Consider the following 25,813-nt stretch of genomic DNA (forward strand, 5'->3'; position numbering starts at 1 on the left):
GCCCGAAGCGCAAGCCGTAAGAAAGTGTGCGTGTGCCACCTCTCGTTTAGTCCTTGGAATGTCCGCTAGATGGCGGTGCTTTTATATGGGGAATATATGATCAAAAGAAGCGAGATGGTGGTACTTGCAGTGTTGAATAGATGGACGAACGGACACACAGACAGATGCATGGATGGACGCATGAACGGACGCAGGGAAGATGCATGTACGAACGCAGGGACGGACGCACGAACAGACGCACGCACGGACGGGCGGATGGACGCATGGACGGTCACACAGACGGACGCATGGACAGCGGAAGCAAGAACGAATAGACGAACGAATGCTTCGCCCCACTCTCCGTCATTCACTCCGTGGATATGCTGCCATTTTTTTCCCTCTATGATCAAGTACTCAAGTTTTCAAAGACGATCACCTTTCTTGGGATACTTCAACGCAGAAATTTTAATTTGCCTTTTTCCTTATCTCTCGGACAGCGGATTCAGTCACACACCTGAGCGAAAGTTTAACCCCCTGCTAAACGCCCACCAATATCAATATCCTGGCTGCGTTCATGCTAGTGAGAATTCTCAATCAAAAAGCAAATATTGTGCATATTTGGGCGCAACATCAATAGGTGCGTATTAGATAGCGTACGTCTTTATTTGAAAGAAGCATTGTTAAGTAATTTCAATCACCACATTGTTGATTACGCTGTGCTCACTATGCAACACTATGAACGAAAAAGCTGATGTTTCCTAGGCTTCGCCAAAACAACACGGTGCTGCTACCTACCAATGCAATTGCGTTCTAAAAATACTTTTGTTTCTTGAAATCACTGCCAGATGATGTCTATATCTTACCCAGCGTAAAGCTCTCAAGATCAAGGGGCTTTAACCCAGCGTCGCAGCGTAGAGTCCCCGTATATACTCTCTACGGGAGCAGAGTAGCACATAGGTCTGACATCCTGCCTGGTTTGCAACCATAGTTACGCGGCGAAGCCACGCTCTGTGTTTACACGCTACTTGCTTAAGCCTGTCACCGATCGGTGAAGCTTGTCGCCGATCTCGAGTCGGGGTGCTTGGCGTATTAACAACCGGCGAAGAAAGAAGAGGCAACTGCTTTCGGGACTGTGCCTCAGGAGTCCAAAAGCATTTTTAGTCTGTAACGAAAAGGCCACAGGTGTGGGTAGCGTTGTGCCGAATAACATGCACCACCCCTACCACATGGTCAAGTGGCGCCAGCTATGGAAAATAAGTAACAACTTACAAACACAAAAAGTAGGTCCTCTGAGATTTAAAGAGCGCCCCACTAAGCCTACAGCGTTGATTAATTCAGTATGTTTTTTTAATGGTGCTGAATACACGCAAATACTATGCCGTCGAAGTTTAAGGACATGAATCTAAAGCAAAAAGAAGCACCAGTTCGTAGCTAACGAGCTACACAGCGCACAATGTTCACTTAATAGATTCCAGGTCAACGGCGACCACTTTCGGCAGTGCGGCCAGTGCACTATCTTCTCCGCTGTGCGTGAATGCTAGCGGCGTTGGAAAGCAAATGCGCTACTTTAATACATAAAATAGCATATACAGGAACTATAACCCTGTGTATCGTCAGTGAAAAAAGCGCAGCACCCCCGGGCAGAAGGATCCACTGAAGGGTCCCAGTCACCAATCTTTTCGCGCAAAACATCTAATAAACGTTTTATTCTCTCCAGACAGGAGACTATCGTCTTTCGACGTCCTTTGCAGTGAAACATGCAGATACCGGGCCAATTTTGTAATTCACATTTATTTATTTTTTTGCCCCTCGAATTTGAGCAAGTTTGATCTGTCCAGCGCCTTCCCTGTGGCCTTCCTCTTAAAGGGGTCCTGCAACATTTTTTTAGCGTGGTCAGAAAACGCTGCCGATCGGTAGTAGAGGCTCTCGACAAGACGCGAGCCAAAAATTATGGCACAGCACGTGGCCGGGAATTCAAAATAAATTATCCAAATCAGCTAAAAATTGTTTTTTCTTGTCTCGACAAATGATGTTATATGCCCAAAAATCACACGTCCACGACCTATCTCTCAGCCATTGGCTGATTTGAACATGGCGCGCTCGCCCGTTACAGAGATCCCCGCGGGAAGCCACTACTTGTCCACGCTTACGTGCGCGATCACACTTATAAAGCCGCGCATTTGAAGAAAAAAAAAAGTGCTCAAGTGCTTTAGCCCTGCCAGCACTCCCCGCTTAGCTTCCAGTGCTTTCGCCGGGACGAGAGAAGAGAGAATGCAATTGCAGCATGCGACAAACCTTTGTAACTTTTGTAACCTTTGTAACGGATTCTTGAGTTTTGCGGCGTTGGATTCATGAGTCAATACGCTCTTCTGGTGAATTTATTCCATGGTTACTTGAAAAAGTGTTTCAGGGCCCCTTTAAGCATCCCCATTTCCCCGCTGCAGTTTCAATTTCTTCGGCAAACATTTCGTCAAAGTTCCCACTCAGCCATCTTTACGCCACGTCACGACTACCACATGTAGCCATATAAGAGGCACCTAAGCGTTCGATGGATGGGGAAACTTGATCGATTGATTGATTTGTGGGGTTTAACGTCCCAAAACCACAATATGATTATGAGAGACGCCGTAGTGGAGGGCTCCGGAAATTTCGACCACCTGGGGTTCTTTAACGTGCACAAGAACATTATAACATACCACGCTCATGATGTGCTCGCGGCCGTTTCGCTAGCTTCACATATACCAAATTTGGTATTACATGACGTGAATTGGTGACGAAGGTAAATGAAATGTCCAAACATGATAATCATGACATGCGTGTCATGTAAGAACATGATAACATACCACGCTCATGATGTGCTCGCGGCCGTTTCGCTAGCTTCACATATACCAAATTCGGTATTACATGACGTGAATGGGTGACGAAGGTAAATGACATGTCCAAACATGATAATCATGACATGCGTGTCATGTAAGAACATGATAACATACCACGCTCATGATGTGCTCGCGGCCGTTTCGCTAGCTTCACATATACCAAATTTGGTATTACTTGACGTGAATGGGTGACGAAGTTTACCTTCGTCATTCATGTCCAAACATGTCCAAACATGATAATCATGACATGCGTGTCATGTAAGAACATGATAACATACCACGCTCATGATGTGCTCGCTGCCGTTTCGCTAGCTTCACTATAACAAATTCGGTGTTACGTACGTCACGTGAACACTTTAAAGAACCCCAGGTGGTGGAAATTTCCGGAGCCCTTCACTACGGCGTCTCTCATAATCATATGGTGGTTTTGGGACGTTAAACCCCACATATCCATCAACGTCACGTTAATTAATGACGAAGGTGTATGACTGGTGCAAACACGATAATCGTGATATGTGTGCAATGTAAGAAAATGACTACATACCACGCTCATTATGTGCTTGCGGCCAATTCGATAGCTTCACATATACCAAAATTGGTATATTACGTGACGTGAATGGATGACGAAGGTATATGACACGTTCAAACATGATAATGACGACATGCGTGTCGAGTAAAACATGACTACTGCTACGATCGTAGCGCACTCGCGGCCGTTTCGCTAGCTTCTTATATACCAAATTTGGTATTACGTTACTTGAATGGACTATGAACACAAATGTTTCGCTCAAACATGATACTCATGAGATGGAAGTCATGTAAGGCATAACTTACATGCCTACAACTGCTGGTGCTGGTATTGCAAACGTTAGTGGTGCCATTATTACGCGACTGTAAACTCTATACTTGCATCTTATCTAGATACCTGAGTGCGCATAACATTTCTACTTGTGTTAACAGTGTCTACGTCCATCCACCTCGTAACGTTGCGCTGATTTTAAAGTGACATATTAACCTTCCTGATTCGTGCTTCGCATATTGTCACGGGGTCGTGACGTGGACGAAGGAAGCAGGCTGCAGGTCGAATAATAAGCTGTTTATTCGGGCCGAACTTGTGGCCACGTGAAGGGAGAGTCAGATTACAGCAAGAAGCTAGCACTGATAGCGGTGAGAAATTGATTGATTGATATGTGGGGTTTAACGTCCCAAAACCACTCTATGATTATGAGAGACGCCGTAGTGGAGGACTCCGGAAATTTAGACCACCTGGGGTTCTTTAAACGTGCGCACAAATCTGAGCACACGGGCCTACAACATTTCCGCCTCCATCGGAAATGCAGCCGCCGCAGCCGGGATTCGAACCCGCGCCCTGCGGGTCAGCAGCCGAGTACCTTAGCCACTAGACCACCGCGGTGGGGCTAGCGGTGAGAAAGGTGTCGGTCGTCGATCAACTGACAAGCCACGAAGCATGTCGCCATTTATACCCTTGCCGTCGAATATTCTAGCGTTATCGCTAGCGGCGAGGTGAGTTCCAGGAAAATTTGTAATGTTCACGAAGTGGGCGTAATCTTAATAAAACGACGTACTACCATGTTTCTCTATGCTACTACGGTCTCGCAGCTTCTCGAACATCGTAGGTGTGGTTTGCGCTGAACGTAGTGTAACGAGGCGATAACAAAACTTGAGGAAATAAACGTGGCATCACCCCCCTCTGAAAAAGGCATCGTCGCGATGCTTTAACAAAAGACGAAGGTACAATAAAGAAGACAAACAATAAGCACAAGCGATAAAGCACAACAAAATACAGTCCTTAGGTTCGCGCATGAGAAGGCTTGAGGCGCATGACATGGACGACTTCTGTTCGAGCACGGCGCCTTTGAGAGTACGTATTGCCGTCGGGAACGACCTCGTAGTTGAGTGGGCCGAGACGTCGAACTACTCTGTGCGGTTCGAAGTACCGTCCAAGAAGTTTTTCACTGAGCCCACGTCGGCGTATCGGCGTCCATACAGAGACACTGTCCCCGGGCTGGTACTCCACGAAGCTTCGTCGAAGATTGTAACGGCGGCTGTCAATTCGCCTGACAATTCTTGATGCGCAGGCGGGCGAGTTGACGAGCTTCTTCAGCGCGCTGCTGGTAAGCGGTCGAGGTTCTCTTCGTCAGCGACATTTGGAAGCATATAGCGTCGAGCGTCGTTGCCTGGCTCCTTCCATAGACTCATTTGTACGACGTGATCTACGTCGTTTCTTGGACGGCCATATTGTACGCGAAGGTGACACACGGAAGGATTTCATCCCACGTCTTGTGCTCGACATCTGTGCTCACTTGTGCTCACTCAAGGGCGCCTTTATTGCCTACACATGTGAACTGAGCTATGCCGGTGCTCGAAACTTCATTGCAAGTTGACCCTAAGCAGGCTTCATGTCGGCTAAAGGAATCGCGTTAACATGTGTAATGACGCATTTTAGAACAGCAAATGAACAACCAGGCGTCATGCAATGCGAATCACGCAACGAGAAACGAAGGCCCCAACCCATTACAAAAGACTCAGGCATAATTATTTATCGTCACCAGCCACCGCATACAAAACGCACATGATTTCTTGCAAGTGTGTAGTGGGTCACCACGCTCCTCTGAAGAATGGCACAGTGGACGCCTCCCTACTGCACAAAGTGATTTATGGCGCAGTGGGTGCCGTCGAAATGTGCTTGTAAAAGTTACACAAATAATGTTTTGAAAAGGCTCTATAGGCCAGCATTCTAGCTTTCGCTGTGACTGTATTGGGCGTTCCACGTAGGCTTGGCGTTTTCTGTTTTCTTTTTCTTTTTTTTCCTCTCAAAAAGTATTCTGAGGTCGACCTGAGCTGCTCGGGTCGTTAATCCACCGCACAATCAGTAAAGTGTTCCCATCCATCCAACACTTAGGTGTCTACTTATATGGCTACATGCGATATCCGTGACGTGTCGGCGAGGTGGCCGAGTGCTTAAGGCGATGGACTGCTAATCCATTGAGGTCTGCCAGCGTGGGTTCGTGTCCCACCCTCGTCGTTGTTGTTGCCTATTATTTTTTCTCGAAAAGATTAATGAGCTTGACGTGAGCCCGTGCCATTAATCTGCCGGACAGTCAATAAAGTAATTGCCCTTTTTATAGGCCGTTTTCCGCAGCGGTGAACGGGCGCTGCCACGTTGGAACACATGATCTAATGGTCTTCTTCTTTCCACTTCTTCACCTTCGCCGATATTCAACCGATTCACCGCCGACGTTCCCGGGTTGAAGGCCAGCAAAGACGGCGCAGCGCATGGTCCACACCGCCCGTTTCTCTCTTTTTTTCTCTTAGGCACTTCGCCGTGTCACCTTATGGCTCACAAAAATTAGGCGCCTTTTTCATTCTTCAGGTATCACTACCACCATCGTTTCTCGCCGTATAGGCAGCAGGGAAACGTCCGCCACATGCCACATCGCGGCCACGCCACCGAGGAGAAGGCCGTGGCGCTTCGGTGCTTTGGCGCCATCTAGTCTTGCATAGACAAACTAGTTGCGGAAAACGGTCTATATGGGGCTCGAAATCAGAAACGTGCAGGTCCAACGATTTGTTCCAGTAGGTGAAGGAAGGGAGTTAGGTCAATAGAATTGTTTTCGAACGTCAGTGATCCTTTTGTGCGAACGGTATGCCATCTTAATGCAAGTAACGCTCCCGACACTCACTGTCAGCACGGATAGCATGCTGGCAGTGTTTCATAACTATCTGAAATAGGTTGTAGACAAAGCAAGCTTTTTATCGTCTCGATTTTTTTCTTTTCGTTTTTCAAGTGTTCAAAGGAAGTAAGTGTATAAGGATGTATGTGTGACATTGTTTTTCCAGTACCATTAGAAAGAGCCATATTCAGTGAAAGGCCGGGACAGAATGTACTCAAATGAATGAAAAAAAAAAAGAGAAAAATTACCACGAAGCACTCCGCACAGATGTTTTACGGCAAATCTCTGACCTGCACCTCCCGAATTTGTCACTGTGTCAATTCCGACAATGCATTAAAGTCTGTCCTAGTTATTGGTTAGTTTGTCCCGATATCTTTATCGGTGTTTGCCGCCAATGTTTTACATTCTTCATTTTTATCGGACCAGTACTGAGTAGTTCCGTGGCACCTTCTGTGCCCGCAGAGAATTTTTTTTTCCTGATGGACCAGGATTGAATAGTGGAGATTGGCCACTTTCTGTTGCCCATACGCCTCTGTAATTTTTGCAAGCAACGACGTAAGGACAAAATTTGCTTTCGCTTAGTCATACATGCCATCGATTTTTAAAAAATGCAGTGCCTACGGGTGTAAAACCTTTATTTAGGTTTTACACATAAAAACACTGCATGCGAAGACTTTCTTGGCAGATTTTCTTTAATAATTAGCGTTAACCACGAGATAGCCAAGAGTAACCGATATTAGCAGTTATTTTGCCAACATAAGCTAGTACTAGCCCGCGTCACCAAACGCTTGTAACATGCGATGAAACTGCGTTGTGAAAGGCACCCACTGCCGAAAAGTTGAAATTGGTCGGCATTCGCCATCATGTTCCACGGCAAAAAGTGGCCGGGATAAGTGCTAGGCGGAACTGTCTTCTGAAACCCAGTCATTCTGCGAACAGTACGCAGCGTCTAGTGCGTTTATGCCGCATTTAACCAGGGTGGAGACAATGAATATCGGCATTGAACTGGCGCATGAAGGTTCTACCAGGAGGATCAAGAAGTAAAAGCAATACTACCCTTTGTTGTGTTTGAACTACCGTGGAAACCATAATCAACAGACAGCCGCTACGACGTACACGTTACTCGAGCAGTTATTAAACCATATTTTAATATAATTGTTCAGTGTTAGCTTTTCGAAACAAATTTTGTGAACGCATGCACATGTCACGGCGCTGTGATCGCTTGCATCTACCTTATGCCGATATAAATAAAGCGTCGTTATTTTTTGTTTTTGTTGGAGCATGCGCAGTCACGAACTTCCCAACAGTCTTTCCCAGCATCTCTTAAACTTCCCGAAAAAAAAAGCTTTGGTGTAAAAAAAGTTTCGGCGAAGGTGGGAATCGAACCTTCACGGACAACGCCCACAGCATTAGAGTTCTTTGCCTTAACCACTCCGCCACCTCACCGGCACTTACATAGGCGCTAGCAGTAGCACCACTTCAATGAAAGTACAAACTAGCTGTAGCCTCGTCCAAGCTTCCATATGGAACGCTCCTGTGTCTGACCTATAACTTGTTACGTAAAACTTGTCTTGGTATTGTTTACGCAGCTGTAAACGAAGAGAGTCAGTTGTGACAGGCTTTACAGCTGCATCATGAGGAGTAAAAATGCAATTTCATGATGGGTTTATCCTGTGAAATGAACAGGAATACTAGGAAAGAGAGTAAAAAAATGGTCTGAGTGAGGGAAGAGTTGCGGAGGCAGGGGAGTTGGGCGATGCCGTTCTGATGTTCCGCTACCACGATGGTCCATTGCTATATAGAGAACCGGTAGGAAGGGTTATAGATTCCGAGGGCTTTGGTCGCATGTGCACTGAAGGTCTCAGAAGAAAAATATGCCCCTATCTGCATGTTATAGCGCAAATGTTGTCGAAAGACTATAGTCTTGCGTCTGGAGAGAGTGAACAAAAGGTTTATTTCATGTTCTGCACAAGAAAATTGGTGAATGGTATTCTGGAGGAGGTGCGTTAGAGTGCCTCGAGCGTGCAGTGGAGGCGAACAAGCGCATCAAGTCACGTCACACGTGAGACATGAGCGCTTTCTGGCAGTTATCCTGGGAAACGGGGCACGCGCCGTGCGCGCCCGTCTCTGAGGTGATAAGGTGTAGAACACACCGCGACGGGTAGGTGCCACCCCCGTGTCGTCTTAGCAAAGTGTTGGAAACACTTGCCGTTTCGTGCAAGTGTTATAAAAGCTACGATCCTTAAACTTATTTATTTATGCCTTTTCTAGTAAAAAATGCGCACAGATAATATTGACGTGTTGACGGTGCCTCAGTATGCGCAATACTTGCTTTTCAATTGACAATCGCACAAGTATGAACGCTGAATCTTGAGCAATAATAATGGGAGCTGCTGATGGGGTCGGCCGTTTGGAGTACAATTTTGTGCCATTTAGGGTACCCTTAAAGGTGGACAAACAGACAAATGTACAGACAGACAGACCAAAATTTTTGCGTTGAAGGTCCCCAAGCGAGACTATATCGTCTTTAAAAACTGTGTCGGAGAAGAAGGCAGAGGGGACGGATCGTGAGGGATGCTGGGAAAGAGGGCCAAACTTTCAGCGCACATTGCGAAATGGGGAGTGCCGTAGAGTATGCACGTAACGATGTTGCAGGACCCTTCACTGAGTTTCTTAAATACGCCCCTTCAGTATGCTCTGGCAGCAGAAGCCAACTATAAGGACATCACGATACTCAACAGTGAGAAAATAAAGCGTGGCGGGAGAAAGGCATCGGTGGCGCTGCACGATTGGTTTAAGAGCATACATATCCAGAGGAAGCATTTCCTCCAGTGGTGGCCAAATCGCACCAACGCGAAAAATGGAAAGGGTCACAAACACTTCACCATGAATTTGCGGGCTGCATAACCTTCCATAGTGGATTGATGATGGCTATACTCTACATGCTAGACCTCCAATTATGTCAATCCCGTGCGTAATGCTCTCGTGGTCTCAAACACGCGTACAAGCGATCAGGAACTTGCGCTTAGAGAAGGAGTTTCCGTAGTTCGCATGTGACGTCACGCACGCTCTATCTCCATGCACCAGGTCGGCCGCTGTCCCGAGGACCACTCCCATGCCCCGATCGCGCAATATTTGACCCGAGGGATATTGCAAAAAGATGCATCGCAGTGGGCTTTATTACACGGGAGCAATAGCCGTCGTTGACACTGTTCCGGGTCCTTATAGGAAAGCGTGTCGGTCCAACGGCCCTCTGGCGGCGAGTGCTCGCTGCGACAGTCCGGTCTACTCTCGGACGAAGGCCTGGAATGCGGTTTACTTGGCCGTGTACACGTCCGCGGCAACCTTATGCGCGCATGCTCATTTGGACTGCGGAACACTTATCCACGGAATCGCGCCTGGATAATGGAAGTACTGGCGGGTGAAAGCAAATGGAATGACGCAAAGTCATAGCAAGATAAGAAGAAGGAACATTAGAATTTTAGTTGCGCACCCGCGTTACAGCTTGCGATGCCATTTTTGTAGTATACCCTTCATTAAGAAAGCCGCGGTCTTGTTAAAAATTACACATTTCAGGCATGTTTACATGCATCTGGGCTATTATAAAGGAACCTTGGAAGGACATATGCAGTAAAGACGAGAGGACAGCGCTCGTTTCCTTCCGTAGTCCTTCCAACTTCCTCACAAGCCTAAACTCTTAGTTCTTCTGGTGACTCGTAAGCAGGCCTTAGACAGACAGAAAGCGACAAACATGTTTTCACGACATTCACGGAACTCCAGTGCACCAACAGGCTGCATGTAGGGTTAAAAAATGAGTATTCTATATCACTAAGACCATAAAAGAACATTTCAACCACAAAGCAGCGTGGCCCATCACCGCATGATATTTCAGTACTTCAAAACGAAGATTTATTGTTGTGACTGAAAAGTCGTATAATGCGGCTCATCGCCTCTGAAAGCAGCTTGGCGTAGAGAACACTTCCACTCGCGCGAGTACTTGATCAGTGCTAATACATTCTTAGCCAGCTTGTTCCTTGAATTCCGTTTTCAAGGAAACATGTGTCTATTCCCGGAATCAGCACCGTATCGATCTTGTACGGATTTTCCAGGGTCCGGAAAGCAAGCAGATAGAATTGGCCGCTGCCGAATGAACAAAAACGTCATTGAAGGTATATATATATATATATATATATATATATATATATATATATATATATATATATATATATATATATATATATATATATATATATATATATATATATATATATATATATATATATGCGCTCGTCCTCGTCTGTTGTGTTAATTGTGTGAATTTTTTGCGCTGAGAAGTTTAATAATGGATTACCAACTAGTCCAATCTCACACTTCGAGCAACCACCTGCCTCTGACGGGCCCTTACCTATTCTCGATGCCAAGCATCTGCCGCGATAAACAACTGGGCTTGATTGTTATATACTAAACGACTGGGTCTCTCCGAGAGGGTCTCCTGGCGGCCAAGAATCCTGCCGCAACAGTTTGCTGTTAAATATAGGTGTACTAGAAGAAGTATACCATAAGGGTTGCCTATAATTGATACGTATTTATTGTTTAATATATCTCTCCTCACTTCCTTCCTCTCTACACCTGTCCTAGGCAAGGCATAACGTGTGCTGCATAAAAGTGCGTATAAAAGAGAGCCGAGTTATATTTTGCGAAGCGAACCCGGTTCGTGACACGAAAGAACCTAGTAAAAAAAACTGAAGAATAACACAGGATGCGGACTCATTGCTTCGAAGTATGTAACGACCCAATGATTGAAGCCAGTGTAAATTCAAGAACTCAAAAACAGAACTTATGCTCAACCAACGCAGACGGGACTAGACGCGTTCATTTATACCAACGGTGCCTCGAATAATTTATTTATCTAGGGGAACATGTAGAAAAGGTTGAAAGCGCGCTTTGGCTCCTATTCATTTTCCCTTGCGTACTGAGCTTCTATGATTGGCGAAACCGGTGTGGTGGCTCAGCAGGTTGAGGTACGTGTAGCGCCGTCAAACTTATGGTCAGGGGTCCCATTCCTGGCCACAGCGTACTCATTTCGATGGGGGTGACATGCAATAACACTCGTGCACTTAGGTTGAAGTGCACAACAAATACCCCAGATGGTTGGTCAAAATTATTGCGGAGTCTCCCTTGCGTTGGAAAATAAAACAAGCACGCATTGAACATGGAATAATTTCTCGAGCATTCTAGCGGCATATTTTTCTTTCTGTAAAAGTGTGCTTCAAGCAAGTGCACTTTGGAAATCTCCGGGCTTTCGCATTGTTTCTGGTGAAGGTTTGTCGGCTGCTTAGCCTATAGCAGCATATTAAACTGTGTGGACAAACCCTGCTAAAACGAAAACTGTAGAAGGCTTCCGTGTGGCGTTTGCAAGACGATGATATATAGGGTTCATATAGCCAACGTTAATTTAAAAAAAAATCATCAGCACTCACTTGGTTCTCTAATTTCAGGCGTTACATAAGCTTTTCGTAATGCTTCGTCGTTATATACCGCTGCGTTGCAGAAGCGGCTAGTCGCCGTTTTCTGTTGTAACTACTTTCCTATACTGGCCCACTACAGTGCACTAAGAACACAATACAAGATATAAACAAGAAAGCTGCAACGCAGTTAACCCTTACTGGCCAATCATCGCAGGTATTGCATGTGGTGCGCCGAAACCACCCATATATCATGCAATGTTTTCAAAGTAATGCTACTTGAGTGAGAGAGACATATATATACGTTACAGCACCCACCAAATCAATTTCAGGGTTGGTCTGCCAGCACTCTTACGTTTCAGTGTTAACTCGACGTAACTCAAGATGCTCGCAACTGCCGAACACACGTAAATGCATAGAAGTTTGCCCACGCGAACAACAGAGCAGCTGCGGCTACGTGGTAGACAAAACATAAACATAGCTGTCGTTCAAACTTGGAGCTAAATAAACATCTCGACTCTTTTGCTCAGCTTGTAAGATAATGGTTGCAGACGGGTTACCCAACGCTGACAGTAAAGAATTCGCTTGCGAAAAAACCCTGAACGACTTTTTTTTTTAATCATTATTCACTTGCGCAAAAAAGTCATCGCGCCAGCGGTGCTTCCTTTAACATCAACACTAAAGGAATGGTGCTCCACTCCGTCGGCGCTTTTTCTAATGAAAATCGCGGTCATAGCATTTTCCTTTATTTCTTTTTGTTGCTTATTTCCATCAGTTTCCAAAGAATATTTTCTGTAAGAAAGCCAGCCTGGGTGTTTCCTTTCTCCTTCCCTTCTTTGGAGCATCTGCGAGAGTACTTGTTGAGGCGAGCTAATATTCGCCTCGTTTAGCGCACCAGGAGAGGTTCGCGTGCGAATTTCCGTCGAGGAGTGCCAATTTTTCCAAGTTCAGCCTTCGAGAAGTTGTAACAATGTATGCTCGCGACCATTCTGCGGTTTCGAAAGGACGTCGACGATAGCGCGGCCTGGACAGGAAAGCTGGTTTGCGAGGACTACGTCACAAGCAGACTGGGGGCAGCTGTAGTCTACATACCACACCTCGGTTCGTTCGACGATAGATATATCCTTGACGCGAAATGACCGGTCCGCCTGCCGCCGTCGCGTAGGATCGCAAATGCGCTGCGCCGTAGGAAGTCGCCGGCTTCCAGCAACAAGAGAACTCAATCATGCGTTCACCGGGAGTGGGAGGAAACCTTAGCGCAAAGAACATAAATGTATAAATAAAAAGTAATAAAAACAAAAAAACGTACGCGTCACCGAGACGCTGAGCACTCGTGCGCAGTCCTGTTCGACCGGCCGAAACCGCGCCATTCTCTTCTCATTTTTCGTCTAAGAAGACTTCCGTCTTTTTTCCGCCCGGCGTGTTCGCCTCACGAACGCAGGCGATATGTGTGCGTGTGGCTGTGCAGTGCCCGGTCGGGCGACGGTAGCCATGGATGCGTGCGCGCACGCAGTTCCACAGCGATAGCCTAGCGGCTAACGATCGGCTCGTGACCATGCCGGCCTGCGTCAGCAGCACGTGCAAAGTTTCAGCGTGGTCAAGTATGTACCAGAGAGATCTAGCCCGAAACAAGATAACGCTGGAACAAGACTAATATTCCTCGAACTGCGGCGCATTATGGTATACGTTCTCCAAAAATTCGGCAGCAGTTGCGTCGCCGTCTTTCCCGTGCATGATGCGTTGTGCCCCGTCACAGTTCGGGATCTTGCCTATGACATGATGAGCCTCTCATCGGCCGTTGGCTACGCCTTCGCTCGATGATGCATCGGTGGAACTAGTTTCTCCGGCAATGTTTCCAGGGACGTATCTTTCGTTTCACACCTATACCGGAAAACGTACGCACCTTCAGGCCGATCCTCATCGTACCGCGTAGATATATTTTCTTGACAACAATGCCAACTAAAGTGCCAACAAGTTATTTCATAAGGGACTCGTTCATTTACCGGAACTGCCATTGTCGGCTGACTTGAAAGTGCATATCGACAACAGCATCTTTTCTTTCGTTGCCGCTGACGCAAACGTGCTAAGGTATGGTCGTTCGAAGTCAAGAGTGTTACTTCTCCTTCGTGTACTTAGTCGACAAAAAAGTGGTCTTCATTTGGCCCTGCAGAGGTATATCTCTCCTCAAAAGAGGATATTTGTGGACAGTATACCAAAAGGGTTTGCTCACGTGCCTGCTTAATACATATTCTTCCCTGGTGTACAGCATTTAGCTCCCAAGCGAATATCTCGCCTTAGTCTGACATACCTGAGAAAGGCTGAAGTAAGCGAAACGTGTTGACGTGTGTGGCGGGGAAAGAAGCGCTGAGTGGGGCAATCGCAGGCCAATTCTACTAGGCGAACCCGTCCTGCATCGGCATTATCACCGCTGTCATCACAAACCTACGAGCGGCCTCCACTGAAAAAAATTGCACAAGCAACCATCAGCCGGCCCGGTCACTTGTGCTAATCTTAATTCTGCAGAATCTGTACTATAAGGCCTGAGAAAGCTCGCAACAGCATCGCTCCTATGCAGCAGCGAAAGTCAGTTGCAGCGTTCCAGCCAAAAACAACTGAGGCGTGCTTCTGTGGAATCACCCGTCTTCGTTGCGAAAACGGAAAGAGTGGACGGTCTGGCCTCTCTTACCTCTAGGTGCTTGCCTTCACGATGGCCCTTGATGGCGCCAGTGAGTGAATATCCACCTGCACGGAGAGGGAGTTGAAAAACTCGTTTAGAAAGAACCTATTATCGAGGCTAGCAGCAATAACAAGGCAGGCTCTGCCTGTCAACAACGACAATACTTCAGGAGATTCATATGCTCAGATTCAGTGACGTATACATCATGCGGGACTAGACACGTCCTGATCCCCCTTGTGTTTAGGCTGATATGGACGCCCCTTGCAAGTGTCCGTCCTTGAAATTTATCTTTGAAACATCATATCCTGACGACCATACTAGTCCAATACGTATTTTGATCTCCTAAGTGGTCACTACTCAAATCACACATAACATTTAGTATTCAACTTTTTTTAACGCCTGTTGATTGTGGAGATGGAGGCATTTAATAGCTCTGAGATCTGTAAGGCTGTATTGAAATGGCAACTGCTGTTTGACCGGTTTCTGGAGAGGCTCAGTAGCACGATACCTGAGGTGTAATTTTTTTATTCAAAGCATTATTTTATTCTTTATATAATAAATAAAAGCCTTTATTTATCAAAACACAGTGGCCACTATTTTCAAGAACTGTGCCCCCCTTCCCTTGTGATTCTTCTGGGTTTACACCATGCACTTCTAGGGCCGGAAACAGAACATTCCCCTTTATATAGCAAAAAAGCGGCAAAGAAGAACAAAACCTGTGGCGCTATATTCTGGGACCAATACTTCGTGGGTAGGACGCGCATATTTTGTACTCATCAACTTAATCTTGCCCTAATTTGCTCTTTACTAAATGATGACATGACACACACGCCCCAACCCCATTATTGCACTTCCGTTCTTCCTAATTGGGAGTTGACTCGGTCGAATTACGGCTTAGAAACAGGTGCGCTGATGTGTCAACATACAAGATTTCGCGAAACAACACAACCATGTGCTGTCACGTGACGCCAGTCTTTAAGTTTTAATTGCCCTCTTCTAAATACACGATCAAACCAGGTGTTTTATTGTATTAACTATGCGCCAAGTAAATATAGCGTGGAATCATTTCAGGGTCAACATAGCACTCCTTTAGATGACGTACTTTAATAAATTCCAGCCATACTCTTAAGGTATAATTCTCTATATAGAGTATACAAACTACGTCCGAGCATGCCTTTCACACAGAATTGTCAGTTTTCGGTAAGCAATGTATGAACAAAATATAGCCGTGTTTGGGTGGTGTGAAAGAACAGATTCAGGCTATAACTGAGTCGTGTGGCGCACATCCAGGATGGCGTGGAATGTATGCACGCATCTGCATGAAAGAGAGCATAATGTCCCGTAACCAGGCACGGCTTGCGAACCCTCTTCGAAGCCATTTCATTCGCGTATGCCCCTCGAAGTATAATGGCTCAACACATACCGTCCGAGACGCAGAGTATTCGCCGAAAATGTTTGTTCGGCTACGCTTCCGTTGCTTTGCCAACACTAAACATGGCACACGCTATGACGTCGTGGTGCGCACCGCCGGTGCAGTGTTTACGACTTACGCTGTTCGGTTGATGACCCAATAGTCGCGTCTTCGATCCCGACTGCGGTTATCGCAATTTGATAAAAGCCAAGTGCTAGAGGCCCGAGTATTATGAGATGTGAGCGCACATTGAAGAATACTAGGTGGTCCTCATTTCCGGAGCAATCAGCATGCATCGTGACCATATCGTGGTGTTGGACGCAGAATTTCCGCTATTATATTTATATTTATTCTGGCGTGCTGATAACGAGCTTATTCGATATATCTTGGCTTGAATCACTTGCATCGTGGTCTCTCCTATTTATTCCTTCCTCGAAGGTTGTGGACTTGGATCCCACTGACGGAAAGGACAATTTTCATCCACTTTATTTTTCTTTCAAGTTCAATGGGAAACAGTGCGGTATACAGTTTCAAAAACCACAAATAATGTTGCCTATATGTCACTATCCATCGAATTCGTCAGTTGTGTACAATACAGAAAAAAAGCCCCTCAGACAATTTCTTTACTTTTATTTGTACAGTGTCTCCCACTGCCGGCATGCACGATTCAGCTGCCCCGTTTCCAGTTCCGCTGTGTAGCCGAGAAAAAAGTGCAGTGACGCTTGGTGACGCGGCATTTCCATTGATTGATATGTGGGGTTTAACGTCCCAAAACCACTATATGATTATGAGAGACGCCGTAGTGGAGGGCTCCGGAAATTTAGACCACCTGGGGTTCTTTAACGTGCACCCAAATCTGAGTACACGGGCCTACAACATTTCCGCCTCCATCGGAAATGCAGCCGCCGCAGCTGGGATTCGAACCCGCGCCCTGCGGGTCAGCAGCCGAGTATACCTTAGCCACTAGACCACCGCGGCGGGGCGCGCGGCATTTCCATGTTATGCGATATAATGAGGCCGGTTGTGTATAGTGAAGCAAGCAGTCGTGAGCTCGCTTTCCCGGCTGCACGCTCATGCATGATCGAGAAAATGGGATGGATTAAAAACACGAGAACGTGCTGCGCCTGTATCAAAGCTGAACAAAATAAATCAAACTATAGAAGCATGCAATTGTGAAAATGCTGCGGCTGATCGTGAGTTTCGTTACCAACTAGCTTTACAAAAGAGTGTTTAATGAAACGGTACTTGGATCATCAACGTGAGCTGCATTCCAGATTAGTCGCTTCGCATTAGCGCGCGTAGCGCTAGAGACGTTGACTTGTAGGCAATTGGCCAGTCTGCAATCTACAATTTGTTACCCCTCGCATGACTTATGAGTAATATAAGCGCATTCTTCATCGACAGTCTCAGCGCTTACAAGGGTGGGGGGAGGAGGGAGTGGACAACATTTTCTCATGCCAGTCTTCACATGTACAGCTGCGGCCACGTCTGTGTAGAGCATGCGAGGAGCCGGTTTTCGCTCTGCGGGGTGAAACCTCGAGGCAGTTTCGGGCTCTGAAGTGCTGTATCAGAAACAGGTGTGACCTAGCTGTCAGGCTGACCTCGTCAGAGCCCGAAACTGCCTCGAGGTTTCACCCCGCGGAGCGAAGACCGGCTCCTCGCGTGCTCGACGTGATCGCTGCTGTACACGCCTTAGAAAACACGACTCTTAAATATTTCTGATTCGTGACGCACAAATAGAAACACTGCTTCGGCGGAGCCCTCATGCATTGGATGGGCAAGTCGCAGAGTCGGAACAGCATGCCCCTATTCAAAGAAAAAAATATAAATAAATAAAATCTTGCGTTCTTCTTACACCACCTGTTTCCAGTTATAGCATTAATATTTTTGTGCACCCATTGATCCGAAATTCTTCGATCAAAAACATGTATAGAATGAACGCCATGGCACCATCGAAAACCTATATGAAAACAACTGCGAACGCCTGATTTAAAAACGTTACAAATTCTTTTAATTTTCACCAGCCATCTAAACGCGCGAGCTAAAAGGGTGTATATTTCGAGGTACTTCCACAAAGTTTCGTTTATTACCAATTGCCACGCTGAATCATTCATATCGAGCGCTATATAAAATGCCTACAGCTATGAAAATCCGACGCTGCTGTGTCGCATGTATTCGCTACAGGCTTCTTTCAAAACTGCCCGTCTATAATAGAACACCGTGTAATTCAGTCTCGAGCATCTGACCACGAGCGTCAATTGTCATCGCGAGAGTACTCGCATGCACGCCAGCTCCAAGGACGTACAACACAACTCTTTATACGGCGCGGTAGACGGGCTACGCAAAACCTTCTCCATTATGACGATAGGTTATAAGGTCCAAGCGCCGCAAACACTTTAAGAATACGAATTAAAATGATGGTATTTTAAACCAGTGCTGGCGACATTAAAAAGAATAATACCAATGATCATCATCATAATAAGCATAATGAGTGCTTCTCACCAACAAGCAACGTATGTGGCACAGCTAGATGATCATTGTGAATAGGCTGTCTTTGTACAGCGTTTACGGTCAGCGATTTCAAAAAAAAAAGGTGTCAGGACTGTGTACGAAGTAAGCAAGCGAGATACTCGCGGCTCAACATGTAATTTCAAGGGCGGGCGCGCAGATCCTGCTTGGGATAAAATATACTCCGAGTGGCTGTCTACCTACGAGGAAGGAAAAGTGCGCAGGTAATACAAGGCACGGCGGTTGTGTCCGCAACGAAGGTTCGCCTCTGGTATTACGGTCTAAAGAGAACGTTCAGGGGTGCGGCGGGGTGAAAATTAAAGCGTTCCCTTCGAGATTGACGCACCGACGGCGGGGCCCGCGAGATGCGAGCTTTTGTGCTTTTGCGTGCACACCGCGCTTATAACGGGACGCTTGCCTGCGTAGAGGTGTATATATAGTGCAGCGACCGGGAAGAAAACCGGTTGTTCAGACGCTATGCGTGCGAGAGTCACCCGCCAATTACGTTTAGGTATCAAACCAATTTCACACAACGTAACCTAACTCAACATGACGTAACTCCTTATCCTCATACGAAACGGAAAGTTAAGTCACCTTTACAGCGTGCGAATTACTCTAACGCAAGTTACTATAGTTGCGTCGTTGATTACTTAACCATGCACTATCATGATACGGCTTCTAAACGCAGGCGCCACTCGTCGAAATATACACAATCAAGGAATTTCGGCCAGTTGAAGCCAGACATGCGAGTAAAAGAGAGAGAACGAAAGAAATGCTCATCTGTTGAATATTTAGGGTTTCGTGCGGCACGCCTATATAACATCCTACGTGGCAGTGGCCGATTTCACGAAAGTTTTGATTCGTTAAAGAAAGCTTTTTTTTTTCACATTGTCCAACCGGCATTGTTAAGGATATGCCAAGCCTGACGATTGGCCGAAAGCATCGCTGACAAACTTTCCTTGACGTAAGACGTATTTTGTGAATGCAGGCCCAGATAAGGGCAACACGCGCCACAAAATTATTCACAGAGGTTTTGCAACAGTACACGCCTTCTGAGTGTCTCTCTCTATGCATATTTTCGAGTTTCTTTTCCATCACGCTTTTGAGCGTACTTCTAGCCGGATGGGGTAGTACCTGTACAACGCGCAAGTAGATATAGAGATATATTTTATTGGATTGGCTACCGCATATACGTGTGCTTCTCTTTTGCTCACTTCACCGTAGTTGAGGCGCCAGAGCATTTTTCATCGCCGTGAATAATCCCAACAGCTTCTTATACTCGGGTTGACATTGTTCTTTTTTTTTAATCCCATACATTTGTGTACATTGTCCCAGCATATGCAAGAATACTCTTCAACGATGTTAACAATGTTGTGTAATGAGAAGCACATACACACACACAATTAAATTTACGAACAAACCGTGGCATCATAGAGACAGTGCAGAGTATATTACGTTAATTTCCCGCCCATACCGCGAAGACAGAATTTTTTTTTTTTTGAGCGGCAAATGTACACTATTTGTGATGATCCATTAACGTTACACAGCGTACAAGGTCCTGTGACCAGCCCTTCAAAACAGCGACGGGTTTTAGAGTTAGCATTCAATTACATGTTACTAATTGCCCTAATCGAAAGCTTTGAAGATTCGCAATCTCTGTTTTACCACTGAAGATCATTTTCCTCTTTTCTCAGTCTCTCTCTATGCAATATACAGTTGTATAACATGTCGCAAGGTCATGTGGTACAATTCCTTTTTCTAAACAACACTGCTCTGAACCTACTAACCAATATCTTACGACCGCGTTTTCACGTGTACCTAAAGCTGCGCGGGACGTCTGAAGCGCGAATGGCGGCGCCATAACAGATGACGCGCGCCTGGCATCCGCTACTGCGCCTGCGGATCTATATGCCTGGCGCGTACTACATGCATGTGCATGCGGTGCAGCCGAGGAGACACGGCTTCAAAAGCGCCCCGCGAGCACGGCGAGGTCGGCCTGCCCTCCTGGGTCAGCAGGGCCATTACGCGGCCCGGCCACCGAAGTTCCTAGGGGGAACGCTGGCGATTGAGCGGCCCGCAATTTGAACCGGTCCACCAAGGACCCTCGAGTGGTTCGCCGGTGTAAGGAGTGCCTTGATAACCCCTCTCCTTCGGTGGCCCGCACCGCAGCGCGTTTCCTCGGCGCATTTTATTATTAACTCGGCTTTTATCCATTGCACGCGTAGTAATGTGGCGTGCGCGCGTTATGACTGTGAAGCCATGCGGCTTTTGCAAAAAAGAAGCCGAAGAACGGGGAAGTCCCCGGCTCCGTTGAACGCAACGCGTTGCTTTTTTTGTTTTGTTTTGTTTTCGATGGCAATGCGCGACGTCGACGGCGCGCCTTACGACCATAGCTCCCCGACGTTATTCAATTTGTGACTCCTGTGGAGTGACGGCCACTCGCTGTGCAGATCCCTCATATAAGATTGTATATAGAAACATGATGGGGAGGCGTGTGTTACAAAAGGAGTAAAAGGCGACGTCTGTCCACTTTCTGACTTTCTGACATCGCTGACACATAGCCATCGAACATAGCGATGCTTCTACAAAGCTGTCAGTAAGAACACGTTTGTGTAGAATGCCCAGTACTGGCGGCACATACAGAGGCGTAATAGTTTTCTATCATCGATAACGAGAGAGGATTCCCCTTCGTTTTGTGTTGTATATATATTATTACTTATTATGTGTATTATTATTAGTATTATTTATTATGTGCACGACAGCTTGTAGTCCATCCCCTGAAGCGGCCGGATTGTGTGCCAGGCGTTTATTGCTTCAGCGTTACTCTACTGGGTGAGGAAACATAATTGTCCTGGCATGGAATTTCAAGGTAGAGGCACTTATGGTGCCCCGAACCCAATGAAGTGGCCGATAAAAAGCAACGCATATGGTCCTTCAAGCGCTTCGGCTTTGAGAAGTGGAAGCTTTTGAACGGCATGAGAGCAAAGGAGCATGGCTTCTTCACGAGCCCGAGGCCCACGTATAGTGAGCAAGGAAGAGCGAGGCATGTTTCTGATTTCTCTCCGAAAGACGGGAATAAATATGCTGCGTCGGAAGAGATGCTTAGGTGGAGGAGCAGTTGCCGGCTACGTGTGCCAGACTATAGAACCACGCTGCTCACACAAACGAATTAGAGACAGAATAAAGACTGATCTGTATATGCACAAAACGTTTGCTTCGTAAGTCTAATTCTGGCTTTTTTTGTGTGTGTGGCGCCCCCTATAGACGCTGAAAGTTGCGAATACTTGGTTTATATAGTGGCAGCGTATACCTTAGGGACAACCATGCAGGCAGACTAACCATGGGTCTCTTTGTTTTGCGACGGTTCTATGCAGCTATACAAGCGATGATCATCTTCGTCCGTATGGGGCTCTGCAGCTCATGACGTTCTCTTCCGCACGACTGTTTACGGAGCTGCGGCCGTAGGCAAGCGACGTATAAAAATGCGCACGTCATCGTCGAGAAGCGACGCTTATCACGATGTGGTCGTGGCGGCGCGACGGACGGAGTTGGCGGACTTCCTCCTCGTGCCCTTTGTTATAACCCCCCGGCGCTGCTCTTTCTTGACCCGAGACTGGACTACCTCGCCGGAGGGTGGTGTTGTAGGTAGACTGCTTACAATGACCGGCAGGGAGGGTGCGAGGGAGGCACCACTACGGTCGTGTCTGCCGCCGATGCGCCACCGCTATCAGAACCACGACAGCGGAACGAAGCTGCTCATGGCTGCCGCTCTCCTTTTTGCGATCTCTCGAGCATGCAACGAGGAAATTTCGCCGGCTCTCCGCTTCGCGCGTGCTGCACCGAAAGCGGTGGGAGGGCGAGAAGTAGCAAACCGCGTGGCCACGCTTGCTTGACTCCACGCGCGGGCTCTTCCGAAATATGCCTCGGAAAAAGAAGCCGTCAGCTGACTATGGCACTCTCCCTGCGAACCCGGCGTGACCTCACTTGTCGCTTTCCAGACGCATCGTCGCAGCGGCGTGCGTGCATTGAGGTGTGATAACAGCGCATGTGAGTGAGTGCCTGTCACTCGTGAGTATACGGAAGCTTACAGGTCGTTTGGTTGCGAGCATTTAAAAAGGCATCCGCGAGAATGCGGTGTATACATACGTCGACACTAGTTCAGGGAGAGCTGTAGAATCAAATTATAACACCATGGTTTAGTTGACACGAAAAAAGCCATCCGCGTCTGGAACACGAGCCGCAGTGCTACACGAGTGGTGCGTCATTTAGTCCGACAGTCTGCCCAACCGGAAACGACGGCCCCGCCGCGGTGGTCTAGTGGCTAAGGTACTCGGCTGCTGACCCGCAGGTCGCGGGATCGAATCCCGGCTGCGGCGGCTGCATTTACGATGGAGGCGGAAATGTTGTAGGCCCGTGTGCTCAGATTTGGGTGCACGTTAAAGAACCCCAAGGTGGTCGAAATTTCCGGAGCCCTTCACTACGGCGTCTGTCATAATGATATGCTGGTTTTGGGACGTTAAACCCCACAAATCAGTCAATCAAATCAGACGACGGTACTCAGCCACGCTACTCAGCCTTGAATTGTGAGCAAAGTAAGCGAGCGGGATTACAGAATCTTTGTTGACCGGCGTTTCTCGCACAAATGTAACTTCTCCGACGAACTTCGCAGCTTCAGCAGCGCTGCATCGCACACACACACACATATATATATATATATATATATATATATATATATATATATATATATATATATATATATATATATATATATATATATATATATATATATATATATATATATATATATATATATATATATATATATATATATATATATATATATATATATATATATATATATATATATACGCCGGAAGGTCGGCCGTACTGGTTTCAGTTTCAGTTTCAGTTTATTCATTCATTCAAAATACAAAATTCGTAGAATGTAGTATGCAGACGAGGGTCCCAAAGTGAAGCGACTGCAGTGGGACCCTCGGTTAACAATAACAATAAAATTATTAATTATAACAGCACGTAAAATACGACGCAGGCCGGGAGCAAGATTAGATGTGCGGGAGAGCCTCATCTACGAAATTTCACGTGTTGTCGGTCTAAAGAAAAGTGCGTGCTCTGTGATAGCGGGGTGCGTGCTGTCGCACTGCATGTAAAATTCAAGCCCCGCCGACACCCTCCACACACTCACGCCGACATCTACACATTCCATCTCCGTCCCGGGTTTGCTTGACGCGTCGTGCGTGTCTCAAGCATGCACCGTTCTCGTCGGAAGTGGCAAAACCGGAAGCAACATGCATTCGCTGTCCTATAAATGGTATGCAAATGTCTTCCGACACGGACCTTACTCTCTCACATATATCCTGGTGTCTCAGTGGCAATAACGTTTTGCTATACTGAGCACAAAGTCGCGAGTTCAACTCCAGTCAAATTTTAACCTCGAGCCTCCCAGAACCACCACAACGGCGCCTCTCGCATGATAGCTGTCGTTTGGCAGTCGAATTTGATTCGTGGTCGAATTTGATCGAATTTGATTCGCGTCTTGCCACGCGTAGCTCTAATACACAACTGCACTGTTGTGAACCGGAGTCAGAACCCTTCAAACTAACTTGGAGCTGCAGTATGCGTATCCTTATAGCCATGTGCAGCATTCCAGAGAGGAAATGCTTTGGCTATCCATGCCTCGCAAATACACCTACTTCCCCAAATTTGAAAGACAGAGAATAATGAAAGTAATAAAGAACTCGAAATGTTACCAGCAAACATCAAAAATTCAAGCGTGATTGCTGAAAAAAACGTATTCGTTAGCACTGCATGACTGAAGAGCTTTGGTTGTTTTCTACGTTCTTGTATTGTATCAAAAATTTCTGCCGGCTTCACAGAGCTTCGGTTGCCTGGCGAAGAACGTACGGGACAGAATTCTCCGGACTTCTTATATTTTTCCTCCGATAAAAACTGTCGGCCTCTTCTTTCATATCAGCGCACGCCACAATGTGCTCATGCAAAAAGAATTAAATTTAGAAAAAAACAAATTATTGTGCATGTGCGCGACAGTACATGCGGCGATAGTACGCCGCTTTCGGCATGCTAAAGACATCGTATTCAAATTTTACAATTACGAAAGCTGTTAAAGGCTCCTTCACCAGTACTTCGATCCCCTGCTTAACTATTCTATAGCGGACTTTCGTTCTTCTAGTCTTTTTTTATTAACTTTCCTAATATTCTCCTCTCGTAATATTTATGCGCAGATCCACTTCTTACATACCCAGCTGTTCTCTTCAGGTCAACAGTACAACGTATCCGTCACTTTAGGAACAGCTGCGGTAATGTTATATCGTGTAGAATGTTGTTTATTTAGGTCATTAAAACATACACGTTTGTTTGTTTGCTTCTCCTGTTTTTTATTAATGCTAGTGTTGATCTTGATGGAACTTTCTCTCGATATATACATTGAATATCACGCATGTATTTTGACAGGGAGCCGATTCGCTTCGCATGCAAAAAAAAATGGGAGAGGACGAATACTTGCAAACGCTTTTCTTTTTTTAGTCGGTCGTGGTCGGGCCAGGGCCACCACCTCAAAAGGCGATGGCCCACGAATAGAGATGCACTCGATTACAAGTCAGCGCGCGCATAGCACACGAACACCACCGCGGGCAGCCAGTCCGCCAGCCGTGCCGAGAAACGCATATCGTTAATTTGCGAGGCTCGGGACAAGAGCTCACCAACCAAAATACACCGGCCCGGAATGCGCCCGTCCTTGAAGAGAGCTTGCCGCCAGACGTGTGGGAGGCGCGCGTGGCCATCGCCGAAAATAAAAAAAACACAGTTATAGTAATAACAATCCCGAAGCCGACTCGGATCCAAGGAGGCACGTTTTTGAGACGCGGAAACGAGGGGCACCCGTACACAGTTTCTTGTTACTACGTATATGCTTGTGTCGACATAACAGCGGCTCGCCGGCGAGTCTTCCTCCTACGAGCGGCTATGTCGCGAAGCCGCGGCTCTCGACGGACGCCTTGACCACTGCTCCTGCAGGAGAACGGGAGCGCCGTGAAGGCGTTTCTGTGAATGGAATTGCGCGCCGAAGAGGAACACGCAGACAATGGCCGGCAATTGATACATAACGTGGAACGCGTCTGTGGCACGCGTTTGCACGTACAGAAGCCGAGCAAATTGTCGAAGCACTC

At 46.7% G+C, this 25,813-nt stretch overlaps 1 protein-coding gene and 1 non-coding gene across 3 annotated transcripts in view; one reads left to right on the forward strand and one right to left on the reverse strand.

The window, feature by feature from the left end:
* The window catches only part of Cad99C (cadherin 99C), a 227,029-nt gene that overhangs the window by 103,032 nt on the left and 98,184 nt on the right, over nt 1-25,813 (reverse strand). Inside the window, exon 2 of one of the 2 annotated variants that reach the window (XM_037413475.2) lies at nt 14,702-14,757. The exons of the other annotated variant lie outside the window; for it this stretch is intronic. The gene's annotated coding sequence lies outside the window, so the exon portion shown is untranslated. The remainder of the gene's footprint in view (nt 1-14,701; nt 14,758-25,813) is intronic. 2 annotated transcript variants of the gene reach the window in all.
* TRNAS-GCU (transfer RNA serine (anticodon GCU)) lies at nt 5,820-5,901 on the forward strand. Its single transcript has one exon. It is a non-coding gene; the product is annotated as a tRNA-Ser (tRNA).

Source organism: Rhipicephalus microplus, chromosome X (genome assembly GCF_043290135.1).
Source record: "Rhipicephalus microplus isolate Deutch F79 chromosome X, USDA_Rmic, whole genome shotgun sequence".
NCBI lineage: Eukaryota > Metazoa > Arthropoda > Arachnida > Ixodida > Ixodidae > Rhipicephalus > Rhipicephalus microplus.